A 14,653-nucleotide genomic window follows, 5' to 3' on the forward strand; every position below is an offset into this window, starting at 1 on the left:
AGCATATATGGAAATGGGTCCCGTCCCCTGAAGCAGACTTGGCCTGTGATGACAACAGACAGAAAATAAGCATCTCCATTTATACAGCGACTTTTAATCCAGTCCTATTATCCAGATGAAAAGTGCAGCAATCCAGATAGCTTGACAATTCAGTGAGTACATTGTACAAATCCTCGACTATCTCTAACCTCATGAACTCCGGTCCGAAATCTCGGAGAATGACAAAGCTTTTAAATGAGCCTCTGATTTAAGCCAGGAAGCCTCCCACACAATATTAACAGAACACTTTGTTATTTGTTCGGCATGTGAGGGTTTAAAAGTGGAAGAGGTTGCAGATCAGTTAGTTTGTTTTGTGTTGGCTTTCAAGAGATGTATTATTAATTGTGGAGCTGTATTTTCATATAAAACATATACCATTGAAAAATACAGCACTGGACCAGGCCTTCAACTGATAATACCTGTGCCAAACACAAAGCCAAATTAAATTACTGTAAATCTCTTCTGCCTTGTGAGCAGTTTTGGGCCCTTTATCTAAGAAAGAAAATGGGAGAGAGTCCAGAGGAGGTTCACACAAGTGATCCCATGAATTAAAGGGGTAGCATATGAGGAGTGTTTGATGGCTCTGAGCCTGTACTCAGTGGAGATTTGAAGAACGGGAGGGGATCTCATTGAAACCTATCGAATATTGAAAGGCCTAGATTGAATGGCTATGGAGAGGATGTTTCCTGTAGTTGGAAAGTCGAGGACCAGAGGGCACAGCCTCAGAGAGTAGGGGATGTCCCACTAGAACAGAGGTGAGGAGGCATTTCTTTAGCCAGAGGTTGCTGAATCTGTGGAATTCATTGTTACAGACGGCTGTGGAGGCCAAGTCATTGGGTGTATTTAAGTCAGAGATTGATTAGTCAAGGTGCCAAAGTTTATGGGGAGAAGGCAGGAGAATGAGATTGAGATGGATAATAAATCACCCAAGATGGATTGGTAGAGTAGGCTCAATGGGTTGAATGGCCTAGTTCTGCTCTTATGTCTTACCATGTAATGGTCACAATCCACATCCCTCCATTCTCTGTATGTTCATGCATAATCAAAAAGCCTCTTAAACACCAGTATGATGTTTGCTTTCTCCACTATGTCTGGTCCCTCCCACTCCCTGTGTAATAGATTTGTCCCATGCATCTTCTTTAAACTCCCCCCCCCATCTTATCTTAAATATATGTCCTCTGGAACTTAACGTTCCTACCCTAAAAAGATTCTGTTTGTCTACGTTATCTCTACATTTCAATTTTATAAAGTTCGATCAGATCTGCCCTCACCCTCCAGCACTCCAGAAAAGATAACCCAATCTGTCCAACCTGTACCATATACTCTATATCCTTCCCATCTATTTACTTCTCCAGACTGCTCCTGGATGTTACAATTGAACCTACATCAAGCACTTGAGCTGGCAGCTCGTTCTACACTCGCACCACCGTCTGAGTGAAGAATATTCCTCAAAACCCTCAGGTTCCCCTTAACAATTTCACCTTTCACCCTAAAACCATGACCTCTAGTTCTGGTCTCACCCAATCTCAGTGGAAAAAGCCTGCTTGCTATAACCCTATCTATACCTCTCAGAATTTTGTCCACCTCTGTGAGATCTCCTCTCATTCTCCTAACCCATTCAACCTTTCCCTATATCTTAGCCCATTAATTCATAGTCATAGAAACATTCAGCATAGAAGCAGGCTCTTTGGCCCATCTAGTCCATGCTGAACCATTTATTCTGCCTCGTCCCATCGACCTACACAGGGACCATAGCCCTCCATACCCCTACCATCCATGTACCTATCCAAACTTCTCTTAAACATTGAAAGTGAGCTTGCATGGACCACTTGCATGCAGCTCATTCAGACAACATCTTTGCAAGTTTCCTCTGCACTCTTTCAAGCTTATTGATATCTGGTAGGTAGTACCAGAACTGCACACAATACTCCGAATTGGACTTCATCGTTTCGTATAACTTCAACGTAACATCCCAATTTCTGTACTCAATGCCCTGATTAATAAAAGCCAATTTGCTCAAAGCTTTCTTTATGACTCTATCTACATGTGATGCCACTTTTAAGGAATAATGAATCTGAATTCCAGATCCCTGTGTTCTGCTGCACTTCTCATGGCCCTACAATTACAGGAATCATGCTGGCCTGACTTTCCTGACTACCATTTATCTTGTAAGGGGCAGATAAAGCTAGATGGAAGAGTTACAAGTTAGTCATCACGTTGCCATGGGCAACCAAGCAACCATGGCCACCTTGACTCTCAGAAACATAAGGAAATTGCTGCCACTTTCAAACAAAATGAATTGCAATTCAAAAGCTATTCTTTGAATAACTACTTAGAGCCGCGAAGTAGCAAGATCCTATCATTCCAAATTTAAGTGAAGCTGGAGCCAGTCTCAAGCATTGCGGTATGAACAGATCAAAGACACAGCTGTTTCTGTTTTAAATCCCTGCCATGCCAACTTTCAAACTTTCTGTACACCATTCCAGCTATTTCATGTTCTGCATGGGTTTGACCAACGTAATTTGAAGAGTAGTGCTCACAATAACATAATCAACAGTGTGTGGTCTTTTGCTGTTGGGCCTAATCCTGTACTTGGATCAGTATAAACCATAAAGCAACGTGAATAGGAAATAAGAACAGCAAATACTCGAAATACGCAGGTAGTCAGGCAGCATCTGCAAAGAGAGAAATAGAGCTCGTGTTTTAGGTCTGTGGCCATTTACCAGTTGGGGATGAGGGGCTTCTACAGGGAACAAACAGAAGTGCTTTAGCCTTACTGAGGATTAAGTTAGATCCCACTGCCTCAGGAAAGCAACCAATAAAATCAACGCCAGATATTATCTTGTCGCTCCCCTCTCACTTCCATCTGGCTGGAGGTGTAAAAGCCTGAAAGCATGGACCAGTAGGTTCAAGGAAAGCCTCTATCCAGCTGTTATGAGGCTTTTAATCAAACCTCGCATACAATACAGATGAACTCTAGGACAGCACGGTGGGTTGCAGTAGGTGTAATGCTATTAGAGCATCAACAATCACGGATCGGAGTTCAATTCCTGCCTCAACCTGTAAATTATTTGTACGTAATCACTGTGACCGCATGGGATTCCTCTGGCTCCTCTGGCTTCCTCCCACAGTCCAAAGACTTGCAGGTCGTGGGCATGCTACGTTGGTGCTGGAAGCATGGTGGCACTTGCAGGTTACCCGGTACAAAGCTCACTGACTTGATTCAGCGCAAAATGATGCACTTCACTTACAAACATGAGAAAAGTCTGCAGGTGCTGGAAATCCCAGAGCAACTCACACAAAATGCTGGAGGAACTCAGCCGGCCGGGCAGCGTGGAAACTAATGAACAGTTGATATCTCAGGTCGGGGCCCTTCATCAGGTCGGAGAACGAAGGGGGAAGATGCCAGAATCAAAAGGTGGGGGGAGGGATGGAGGCTAGCTGGAAGGTGGTAAGTGAACCTAATTGGGTGGTTAAGGTCAAGGGCTGGAGGAGACAGAATCTGATAGGAGAGGTGAGTGGGCCATAGAAGAAAGGGAAGGGGGAAATGGACCCAAGTGGAAGTGATAGGCAGGTGAGAAGTCAGAGTGGGGAGTCTTATCAGATTCTTTCTTCTCCAGCTCTTGACCTTTCCCACCCACCTGGCTTTGCCTATGACCTTCAAGCTAACCTTTTTTCCCTCTCCCCCCCCCCCCACCTTTTTATTCCAGCATCTTCCCCCTTCCCTCTCAGTCCTGAAAAGGGTTGCGGCCTGAAACATCAACTGTTTACACTTTTCCATAGATGCCGCCTGACCTGCTGAGTTCCTCCAGCATTTTGAGTGTGTTCCAATGCATTTCACTCTATGTTTTGATGTACGCTTGACAAGTAAAGCTAATCTTTCATCTTTGATCTCCTGTTCTCTCAGTCCATCTCATCACGGACCTTGTGCCTTCAACTTCAGATTCAGATTTATTCATTAAATATATGGCAAAGCATACAGTAAAATGCATCATTTGTGTTCACAACCAATGAAATTTAAGGATGCCTTCCAGAAAGATAATGATATGCTCAAAGTAACGGCTTCTACGTGGTCAACCAAAGGGGTTTTTGCCTTTTTTAAGCATACTTTTATGATCTGATACCCTGCTAGACATTAAGAACTTAAACTGCTGCAGATCTACCCATCAGTGAGTTTCTCGCTGGTGGAGAAACTGAAGGAGTTGGACTTGGTGCAGACCATGCTGCTGCCTGCGATGGACAGACAGAGTCAGTGCGCTGCTTTAACAGTCAGTGATTGTCTTAGTCGCTTCCCTTATGATCGCAAGACCCTGCTGGACATTGTGGGTGTGGAATTCTGCAAGTCCGGTTCATTAGTTTATTGGCGAACAGCTGGGGCAGACGATGGTGGAGCTACATGGCCTTGGGCTCAAGCTGTGGTGTCGCCAGGGGGAGGTGACAGAGTCGGGCACCCCACTGGAATGCAGGAGGGTTTGTGTTCATGCTGGAGTCAGTGCAACACCACCCCTTCCAGTGTTTGCTCGGCAGAAGACAAGCTGTATTGTATTCAACTGCAGACTGCTGCAACATTCATGGACTCAGGGATTTGGACTATATATATTTTTTGTGTAATTGTATTTTACTACTATCTTATATGTACTAAATGTGCCTTGTGCTGTGTATGTTGGTAGTGTTGTATTGACTGTTGAAGTAGGTGGGCTACAGCAGCAAAAGACCATGAACATACACTCACTGGCCACTTTATTAAGTACAGGAAATAGCTAATAAAGTGGCCATTGAGTGTATATAGCTACAGACCTAGAGCTAGAAGGTGGTACAAAACTGGGTGGTTCTTTTGCAGAATATGCAAACGTGACAGGTCAAATCACTTCCTTCCATGTTGTAAGATGTTTCAGAATTCTTTAACTCAATGTGATGAACATCATTTGAACCTAATTCTGAATACTGAGGAAATGTTATGCTGACAGGGTCTGATTGCACTTTAAGTAAGACTGCAGGTGGCTTGGTTTTGTTTTATTTTGAATGCTTGCTAAATATCAATCTGCCCTGTGTGAAAGAATATGTTTATTCATCTTAATAGGAAAGATCTTCAAGGAGATGGCACTTGGCTTTGAGGATAAAATTAACAGCTGGGTCTTGAGTCTGGAATCATAGAATGATTGAAGAAGAAAACCACATGGCCTGTGTTGGCCAGTCCACAAGAGAGGCCCTCTTCAATTCTCTATCTGCCAGTTTGCTAGATATTTCTTTACATCAAGCCAGAACAGCTTTGAAAACTGTTGTTGAAAATATTTTCTTTTTTCTGTCCTGACAGGGAGCACATCTCAGATCCTATCTTGTTGGTTAAAATCAATACACTTCAACTCCACAGACTTTTTTTTAATGGTTACCTCAAATCAAAATCAGAATCAGGTTTATTATCACTGACATGTTATAAAATCTGTTGTTCTGTTGCAGCAGTATAGTGGAATAAATAAAAATAATATAAATTACTATGAGAAATATATACTGTATATATATAAAAAAATTAAAACAGCAGTTCAAAAAGAGAACAATAATAGTGAGGACATAAATACGGAAAGTTTTGCAGATACTGGAAATTGAAAGCAAGACACAAAATGCTGGAGAAACTCAGCGAGTCAGGCAGCATCTATGGAAATGAATAAAGAGTTGATGTTTCAGGCTGAGATCCTTCTTCAGGACTGGAAAGGAAGGGGGAAAAGCCCAGGTGTAAAGGTGGGAGGAGGGGAAGGAGGATAGCTAAAAGGTGATAGGTGAAGCCAGATAGGTGGGAAACATAAAGGGCTGGAGAAGAAGGAATCTGGTAGGAGAGGAGAGTGGACCGTAGCAAAAAGGGATGGAGGAGGGAATCAGGGGTGCTGATCGGCAGGTGAGAAGCAGTAAGAGGCAGAGTAGGAAATAGAAGAAGAAGGGAGAGGGAGGGATTATTTTACTGAAGCAAAATTGATATTCATGCCATTGGTTTGGAAATATGTAGTAATGTAGTGTTCATAGGTTAATTCATTGTCCATTCAGAAATCAAATGGCAGAGGAGAAAAGCTGTTTGTAAATTGCTGAGTGTGTGTCTTTAGGCTCCAGTAATTCCTCCCTGATGGTAATAATAAGAAGAGAGCACATCCTGTGTGATGTGGGTCTTTAATGATGGATACCACCTTTTTAAAGCATTGTCTTCTAAAGGTGTCCTCGATGCCAGGGAGACTAGTGCCCATGATAGAGCTGGCTGAGTGTGAAACCGGCTTTAGGGTTTTCCGATCCTGTGCAATGATCCCTCCATACCAGACAGCGATTCAATGAGGTAGAATGCTCTCCATGATACATCTGTAGAAATTGCTAGAGTCTTTGGGAGTCTTTACTGACATATCAAATCTCCTCAAATTCCTAATGAAATTCCTGCCTTCTAGTTACCAGCCTTCTAAGCAATGAGTCAGTTTTGTTCTAAGTGCTCCCTTGAATCTTGTATTGAACTGGGCAGTACGGTCAAGCTGCAGCTAGCATAATGCTTCAGTTCCTGCCTCTGTGTGTTAGGAGTTTATACTTTCTCCCCTTGACCACATGGGGTTCCTCTAGGTGCTTTGGTTTACTCCCAAATTCCAAAATCACACAGGATAGTAAGGGTTAGGAAGTTGTGAGAATGCTATGTTGACACAAAGTGTTGCTTGCGGGCAGCCCCCGCCACATCCTTGACCATTGATGCAAACAACCATTTCACTGGACGTTTCGATGTATGTGACAGATAAAGGCACAGTACCGGCCCTTTAGTCCAAGATGTTGCCTTTTAACCTACATTAAAATCAATCTAACCCTTTCCTCCCACTTGATCCTCCATTTTTCTTTCATCTAAGCGCCTGCCTTAAATCTCCCTGCTGTATCTTCCTCCACCACCACCCTTGGCAGTACATTCCATACTCTGTACATAAAATCTACCTCTGACATTATCTCTCTAATTTCCTCCAGTCATATCAAAAGTATTCCCTCTTGCATGCAGTGGCTTAAATAGCTGCCATTAAAATCAGAGAACCCAACCATATATATTGTTGTTTAGAACTGAAGGTATGACTGTGTTGAAGACCAAAAGGTTACTCCTGCTCTATTCCTCAAGTCTTCAGTTATGTTCAAGCAAGACTTTCTCTTGTGTATAAGATGTGGACTGATAATAGTTAATCATTTTTAATCTTAATTTTTTTTTGTCAAAAACTGAAGGACATAGATTTAAGTTGAGAGGGTAGAGATTAGAAAGGGGTTTGAAGTATAATTTCTTCACATAGTGATTTTGGTGGGTATGTGGAATGGGCAGCTGGACAAAGTGTTAGATGTTTAAAAGATATTACAAATGTTTAAAAGACAGGTATGTTGTTTTAGAGGGATATGGGCAAATGTAGGAAAATGGAACTTGGATTTGGTAGACAACTTGGCTGGCATGGGTAAATTTGGCTGAATGGCCTGTTCCTAATCTGTATAATTTACTAACTTACTTTATTTGTAGATTCTTTTTATTTTTGTATTTCTCCTACCACTTCCGTTAAACTAAATGGTTTACTATTCCCTGCACATGTTCAGATCCCCTATTTACATATAGGCATCACATTTTGCTCCCACCAGTCGACAAAAACTATAGTTTCCCTACCAGTTATCAAAGCTGTGTAATACTAACTCCATTCTTTCCTCTCGAGTTTCTCTCAAAATTGATCTTTCTCAAAGTTTTCTTTTTTACTTCATGGATTTCTTGCTCAACTTCAAAGATATCAACATGACTTTGGGCCTGTACTCGCTGGAGTTTAGAAGAATGAGGGTGGATCACATTGAAACCTATCGAATATTGAAAGACCTAGATAGAGTGGATGTGGAGAGGATGTTTCCAATAGCGAGTCTAGGATCAGAGGATAGAGGGATGTCCCTTTAGAACAGAGATAAGGAGGAATTTCTTTAGCCAGATAGCGGTGAATCTGTGGAATTTTTTTGTCACAGACCACTGTACAGACCAATTCATTGGGTATATTTAAAGTAAAGGTTTATATGCTCTTGATTGTAAAGCAATCAAAAGTTACGGGGAAATGTCAGGAGAATGGGATTGAAAGGGATAATAAATCAGTCATGATGGAATGGCAGAGCAGAGTTGATGGGTCCTATCCCATAGAGTTATAGAAAAGTAAAACTCCATGCTGAATCATTTAAACGGCATATTCCCATCAACCTGCACCAGAACCATAGCCCTCCATACACCTTCTGTCCATGTATCTTTCCAAACTTCTCTTAAACATTCAAATTCAGCTCACGTACACCACTTGTGCTGGCAACTCATTCACACTCTCATGGTCATATACACCCACACTTGTACATGCTAATACAACCACATGGTGACATATTCCTATGGGATTATGCTATTGCTCTTTGACCAGATGAAAATCTCAGGGTCATAGTTCTTCCTAAAAACAAGGGCAATCTTTGAAAAGGTTGCTAAAACTGTAGTAGTAAATGTTAATAATTCATAACAAGATAAGTCTATTAATTATTTTGAACAGACTGTCACAGAAACGTACTATCATCTCAAAGTGTTCATTTCAGAAAGGAAAAATCTCTGCTGATTTGATTTAATTAGTGGGCTAGCCTTTATCATGTTGATTTTATTAGTCTTCACTAAACATTAATTTTGAGAAAGTAATGAATTAAGTACTACTGGAATTTGTCATGCAGTATTTGCTCCACTTTCCCCAAGTCTCTTTGGGGATCACTAGAGTAAGCACAACGTCAAAGACTATATATCATTCACTATTATCAGCAACAAGTTTGCTCTTATTCAATATCAGCCATTTGCTGGATTAAATTTAAAACTACGTGATAGAAACAACATGAAATTAATCAGCAATTTGCCAAACTGCTCATTTGTACTGGACTCCTGTGATCTTATCTTCTCTTCTTTACACTGGTTGAGCGCATCTATGTGGAGCGTTGTTGCAGGAAAGCAGCATCCATTATCAAGGACTCCCACCATCCAGGGCATGCTCTCAGCTCGCTGCTGCCATCAGGAAGAAGGTCCCACCCTGCCAGGTTCAGGAACAGTTATTACCCCTCAACCATCAGGCTCCTGAAGCTGAGGGGTAACTTCAATTACCCCATCACTGAACTAGACTCACTTTCAAGGACTCTTCATCTCATGCTCTTGACATTTATTGTTTGTTTATTTATTTATTTATTTATTATTGTTGCAATTATTATGCTTTCTTTGTTTTCTTTCTTTTTGAAATTGCATTGTTTGTTGTCTTTTACACATTCATTGTTTGTTTGTCCTGTTAGTTGCGGTCTTTCACTGAGTCTATCACGTTTCTTGTCGATGAATTCCACAGATTCATCACCCTCTGGCTAAAGACATTTTTCCTCATCTCTGTTCTAAGTGGATGTCCTTCGATTCTGAATTTGTGTCTTCCGGTTCTAGACTCCTCCATTACAAGAAGCATCTGTTATGTGGGCTGAACAAACCGCATGGTTTGGCTAAAAAAACTAAGATTAAAAAAGCATAACTATTATCAGTCCACATATTATACACAAGAGCAAGTCTTGCTTGAACATAATTGAAGACTTGAGGAATAGAGGAGGAGTAACCTTTTGGTCTCCAAAAAGATCTTGATAGTACGGTTGAGTGGTCACAACAATGGGGCATGCAGTTCAATCTTTCCAAATGTGAAACCATGCGTGTCACCAGGAAGAGAAAACCAGGTAAAACATCATATAGAATCCTGTGTGTCTCCCTTGAAGAAACCAAACAGATCAAGTATCTTGGTATCCAAATCCTGAATGATCTGCTTTGGAATGGTCAGACGCATCATGCAACAGTGAATGCAACATGAGTCCTAAATTTTCTGAGACACAATTTTCATCATTGTTCAACTTCTGTCAAGGAGAAGTTGTACCTCTCCCTTGTTAGGCCACACCTGGAATATACAGCTGCTGCATGGGACCCATACACAAACAAAAACACTACTTCCATTGAGCGAGTCAAAAGACAGGCAGCCCGATTTGTCACAAATACCTATGAGAGAGAAGCGAGTGTTACCCAACTTTTGAATTCATTGAAGTGGAACTCTCTCCAAGATAGACATGAAGCCCACCGTCTGACCTGTTTTTACAAAATGTAAAATGGTCAGCTTGACATAAACTACCAATCCTACACCAAACCCAAACCTATTAGGAGCAGACAAGGGCATTCATTTCAATTTGAAATACTAACTACTAAGTCAGATGTGTACAGCAATTCATTCTTCCCCCCGCACAATTAAAGCATGGAATAATCTTCATCCTACCATAGTCACACAATCAAACCCAATTAAATTTAAGACAGCTCCTCTTCTTCAAAAATCTCCTTCTTAAATGCACCCTCCGCCACCTCCAGTTTAAATTCCATGCGGAATATTTTGGAGAACCAAGAAAACACATTAGCACCACTACTGCCTCAGAAGGCACTTTGGTAGAAGAAATAAAAGGGTAGACTATTTTCTAATTGGAGAGAAAATTTAAAAATCTGAGGCACAAAGAGACTTGGGAGCCCTTGTGCAGAATTCCCTAAAGGTTAATTTGCAGGTTGAGTCAGTGGACTGCTGTGTAGTCCAAGTCTTAATGTATATTTAAGGCAGAAGTTGATAGATTCTTGATTGGTCAGACCATGAAGGGATACAGGGAGAAGGCAGGAGATTGGGCCTGAGAAGGAAAATGGATCAGCCATGATGAAATGGTAGAGCAGACTCAATGGGCCAAATGGCCTGATTCTGCATAAGGTCTTATGTTCTAAGGCTAAGGATATTCACTATATCCCCAATGAGACCCACCAATTTTAACAAAGAATACATCCTTTCCAGGTGTACCATGGTTTGGCATAGCAACTGCTCTGTCCAAGACCCTAAGACATTGTAGGGCATTGTGGACACAATCCAGTCCATCACAAAAACCAGCCACCCTCTATGACAGGAAAGCAGCCCAGAAAATCTCTCTTCTCCCCCCTTCCATCGGGCAGAAGATGCAAAAACTTAAGAACGCACACCACCAGATTCAAGGAGAACCCTTACCCCACTGTTTTAAGACTCTTCATTGGATATTCCGTACATTAAAAGATAAACTCCCGATCTCCCAGTTGATCAACATGGCTCTTCCACTCTGTTGACTTGCACCACCTACCTGCCTTTTTTGGATAACCCTTCATTCCTTTAGTACAGCTCAGTAACAGGCCATTCAGCCCACAATGTTGTACTGAACCAGCTAAAAAGTAAAACAAAGACACTCAAACACTAATCCTTCCTACCCCCACAAAGATTATCTCCCTCCATCCTCCTCATGTGCCTATCTAAATGTCTTTTAAAAGTCTCTAACAAATTTGTATCTGCCACCATATCAAGCATCCATGAGTGAAAAACCTACCCCTCACATTCTCATTGAATCTACTCCCTCTCACCTTCAACGCATGCCCTCTGGTATTAGACATTTCTACCCTGGGGGAAAAAAGATACTCCCAACCTAGCTCTGTCTATGCCTCTCATAATCTTATAAACCTCTATCTGATCTCCCCCTCAGCCTCCACTGTTCTATAGGAAGCAACCCAAGTTTGTCCAGCATCTCATGATAACTACGCCCTCTAATCCAGGCAGCATCCTGGTAAACTTCTTCTGCACCCTCCACAAATCCCCAACATCCTTCCCATAGTGGGGCAGCCAGAACTGCATGCAATACTCCAGATGTGGCCTAACCAGAATTTTATAAAGTTGCAACATAACCTCTTGTATGCAAAGATCTAACTGTGACTTAGATGCATTTAATGAGGTAGCTTCTACTGTTTCCTTGGACAGAAAATTCCACAGATTCTCTGGGAAAAGCAGTTCCTCATCTTCTTCCTAGGAGAGGTTTAGAAGGCCAAATGCAGGCAGAGATTCAACCTCAGGCAACAGTCAGAATGGACGTGTTGTATTGAATGGCCTGCTTCTAAAGTCTAGCATTCTAAGACTTTGACTTTATGACCCAGTGTTTAAAGTCAGGAGCTGGATTTGAACCCACAGTTTTCTGAGGACACACAGCTGTTCCATCACGATGGGTTACTTCTAAAACTCAAACATTTCTCACAAATCTGGAGAGTCAGAGTTCAGAGTTCAGTTCCGGCGCTGTCTGGAAGAAGTTTGAACATTCTCCCCATGACCACGTGAGTTTCCTCCAAGTGCTCCAGTTTCCTCCCACACTCTAAAGATGTTCCAGTTAGTAGGTTACATAGTCATTGTAACTAGGCTTGGGTAAAATACTGGGGCTTATGGATGGCACAGCTTGTTGGACCGAAAGGGTCTGGTTCATGCTGTATCTCTAACCTAATCTAAATATCACTTAAATCCTTCAGTAACATCTTACACCAGAAAGATGCAGCCCTTCATGTTACCATCCCATCTGTTCTCCGTCTCTCCGGGCTGTCTGTACAATACGTTGAATGACTTCAGTGTGATGTGGATAAACCCAAAGTATACACTGAGCTTGAGCTTACACTGGCTCCTTCCAAAATCTGTCAGATTCAGTTAGTAAAATTCTATTTATCCACACTTACTAAGAGTCTTAATGCCTAGGTCCCTTAAGGTTGTTATAGCCAGGGGTGGTAACGGGGACAATCTTCCACTACCTATTAAATGCTCCCAATGATGTGCACCTCAAATAGCCTCCAACAACCAAGTCCAGCTCCTGGCCTTCACGTGTGGCTTGGCTACTAAGCCCAGTGGAGCGTTTCTGCTGACAGAAGGGGCAGAATTTACTGCCGTCTTAAAACCAGTCACTTCGAGCAGATGGGACTTGTCAGCCGTCATTGGCAGTTCATTTAGGAGAAGGAAAACTCTGATTTTCAACCTCCGTTGCCTTGTGGCGATACTCATGGGGAAGGCTTCAGGAGAAAACCCTGAAGGAAAAATCTGGAGCTGAAGTCCCCAAGGCAGTCCTATGTTAAGTTCAACGCTGACTGCCAACTCCTGCGATGCTGTTGGTGCCAAACTGTATCGGTCTCTGCCGTTCCTTTGGCTTCATCAGATATGTGGAGAGTGGGAGCAGGAGGTTTCCCTCCATTTTATACTGCCCACACACCTAGACCACTAGGATACAACATCCATGGTTGACCCTGATCAACTGAGGACACAATGTTTTCCAAAATTCAGGATTTCAGATTCAAGTTTATGTATCACACATACAACACACCCGAGGATGCGCTGGGGGCAGCCCACAAGCATTGCCACACATTCAAGTGCCAACATTGCATGCCCACAGTGCTCGGCAGAACAATGCAGAAGAAATGCTGGTTGGCAGGTTAATTGGTCTATGTCAATTGTCCTGTGATTAGACTAGGGTTAATTCATGAGAGGATGGGCGACGCAACTCCCTGTTCAGCACTGTATCTCTAAGTTAACAGTCAGGCCGTCCCCTTCAGCCTCCAACGGACTCCAACTTGCAAACATTAGGTGTTGACTTCCCCAATGGAATCACAGAGATTCGCAGACTCGGGGCTTCAGCCAGAAGGCCTCAGCTTCTGTATTAAAGACCACAAGGCCATTCAGCCCATTGAGGCTGCTCTGCCATTCCATCATGGCTGATTTATTATGCCTCTCAACCCCATTCTCCAACCTTCTCCCCATAAGCTTTGATATCCTTACTAATCAATAACCTTCCAACCTCTGCTTTAAACATACCCATTGACCTTACCTGCACATTCGTCCGTGGCAATGAATTCCACACTTTCACCATCTCTGGCTAAAGATATTTCTCATCTCTGTTCTAAAGGGATGTCAATCTATTCTGAGGCTGCACCCTCTGGTCCTAGACTCCCTCACTATAGGAAGCAACCTCCCTACATCCACCTGAACTAAGCCTTTCAATATTTGGTAGGTTTTAATAAATGCCCCATCTTTCTTCTAAACTCCTGTGAGTACAGGACTGGAGACATCATACGTTCTTCATGCATTAACCCTTTCACTTTTGAAATCATTCTTGTGAACCTCCTCTGGACCCTCTCCAATGCCAACACATCTTTTTTTAGATAGGGGCCCAAAGTTGTATGTTGGCAGGTCTCCTGAGGCAGTGGAATGTGTCGACGGAGGAGAAGCTGGTTTTTGTGATTGCCATGGCCACATTAACAACTCCTCATTGTTTCTTGGTATGCAGATCATTTGCACTATTTATCAGAAGAACAGAATACTGCTTTGCTACTTCAGAGAGTTCCTTCACTGTAAACTTCTCAGTGAGGCTCTGAGACCACGAGCAGCAGAGTACAAATGTAAGTCATTCTCTTCACAATGACCGTGCTGTATGATTTGGTTTACCCTTTTCCTCTGTGTCCTCTAATGAATGCTGGCTGGATATTCTAATTTTGGATGCAGGAGACAAGGCAAAGCCAAGTCACTCCCAGTGGGATCCTGATGTCTTGAACTGGAAGCCACCACTGGCTGCTCTTCTGACAGCTGGGACCACTTGATGTGACACTTGTGTGTCCTTGATGTTTCAGTTTACTTAGCCCTGCTGCCCAAATCTTCTCCACACTTTTCCACACAGCTGTTTGATCCTTGCAGCCTCTATGGCTTGAATTAGACCTGACAGA

Source organism: Hypanus sabinus, chromosome 11 (genome assembly GCF_030144855.1).
Source record: "Hypanus sabinus isolate sHypSab1 chromosome 11, sHypSab1.hap1, whole genome shotgun sequence".
NCBI lineage: Eukaryota > Metazoa > Chordata > Chondrichthyes > Myliobatiformes > Dasyatidae > Hypanus > Hypanus sabinus.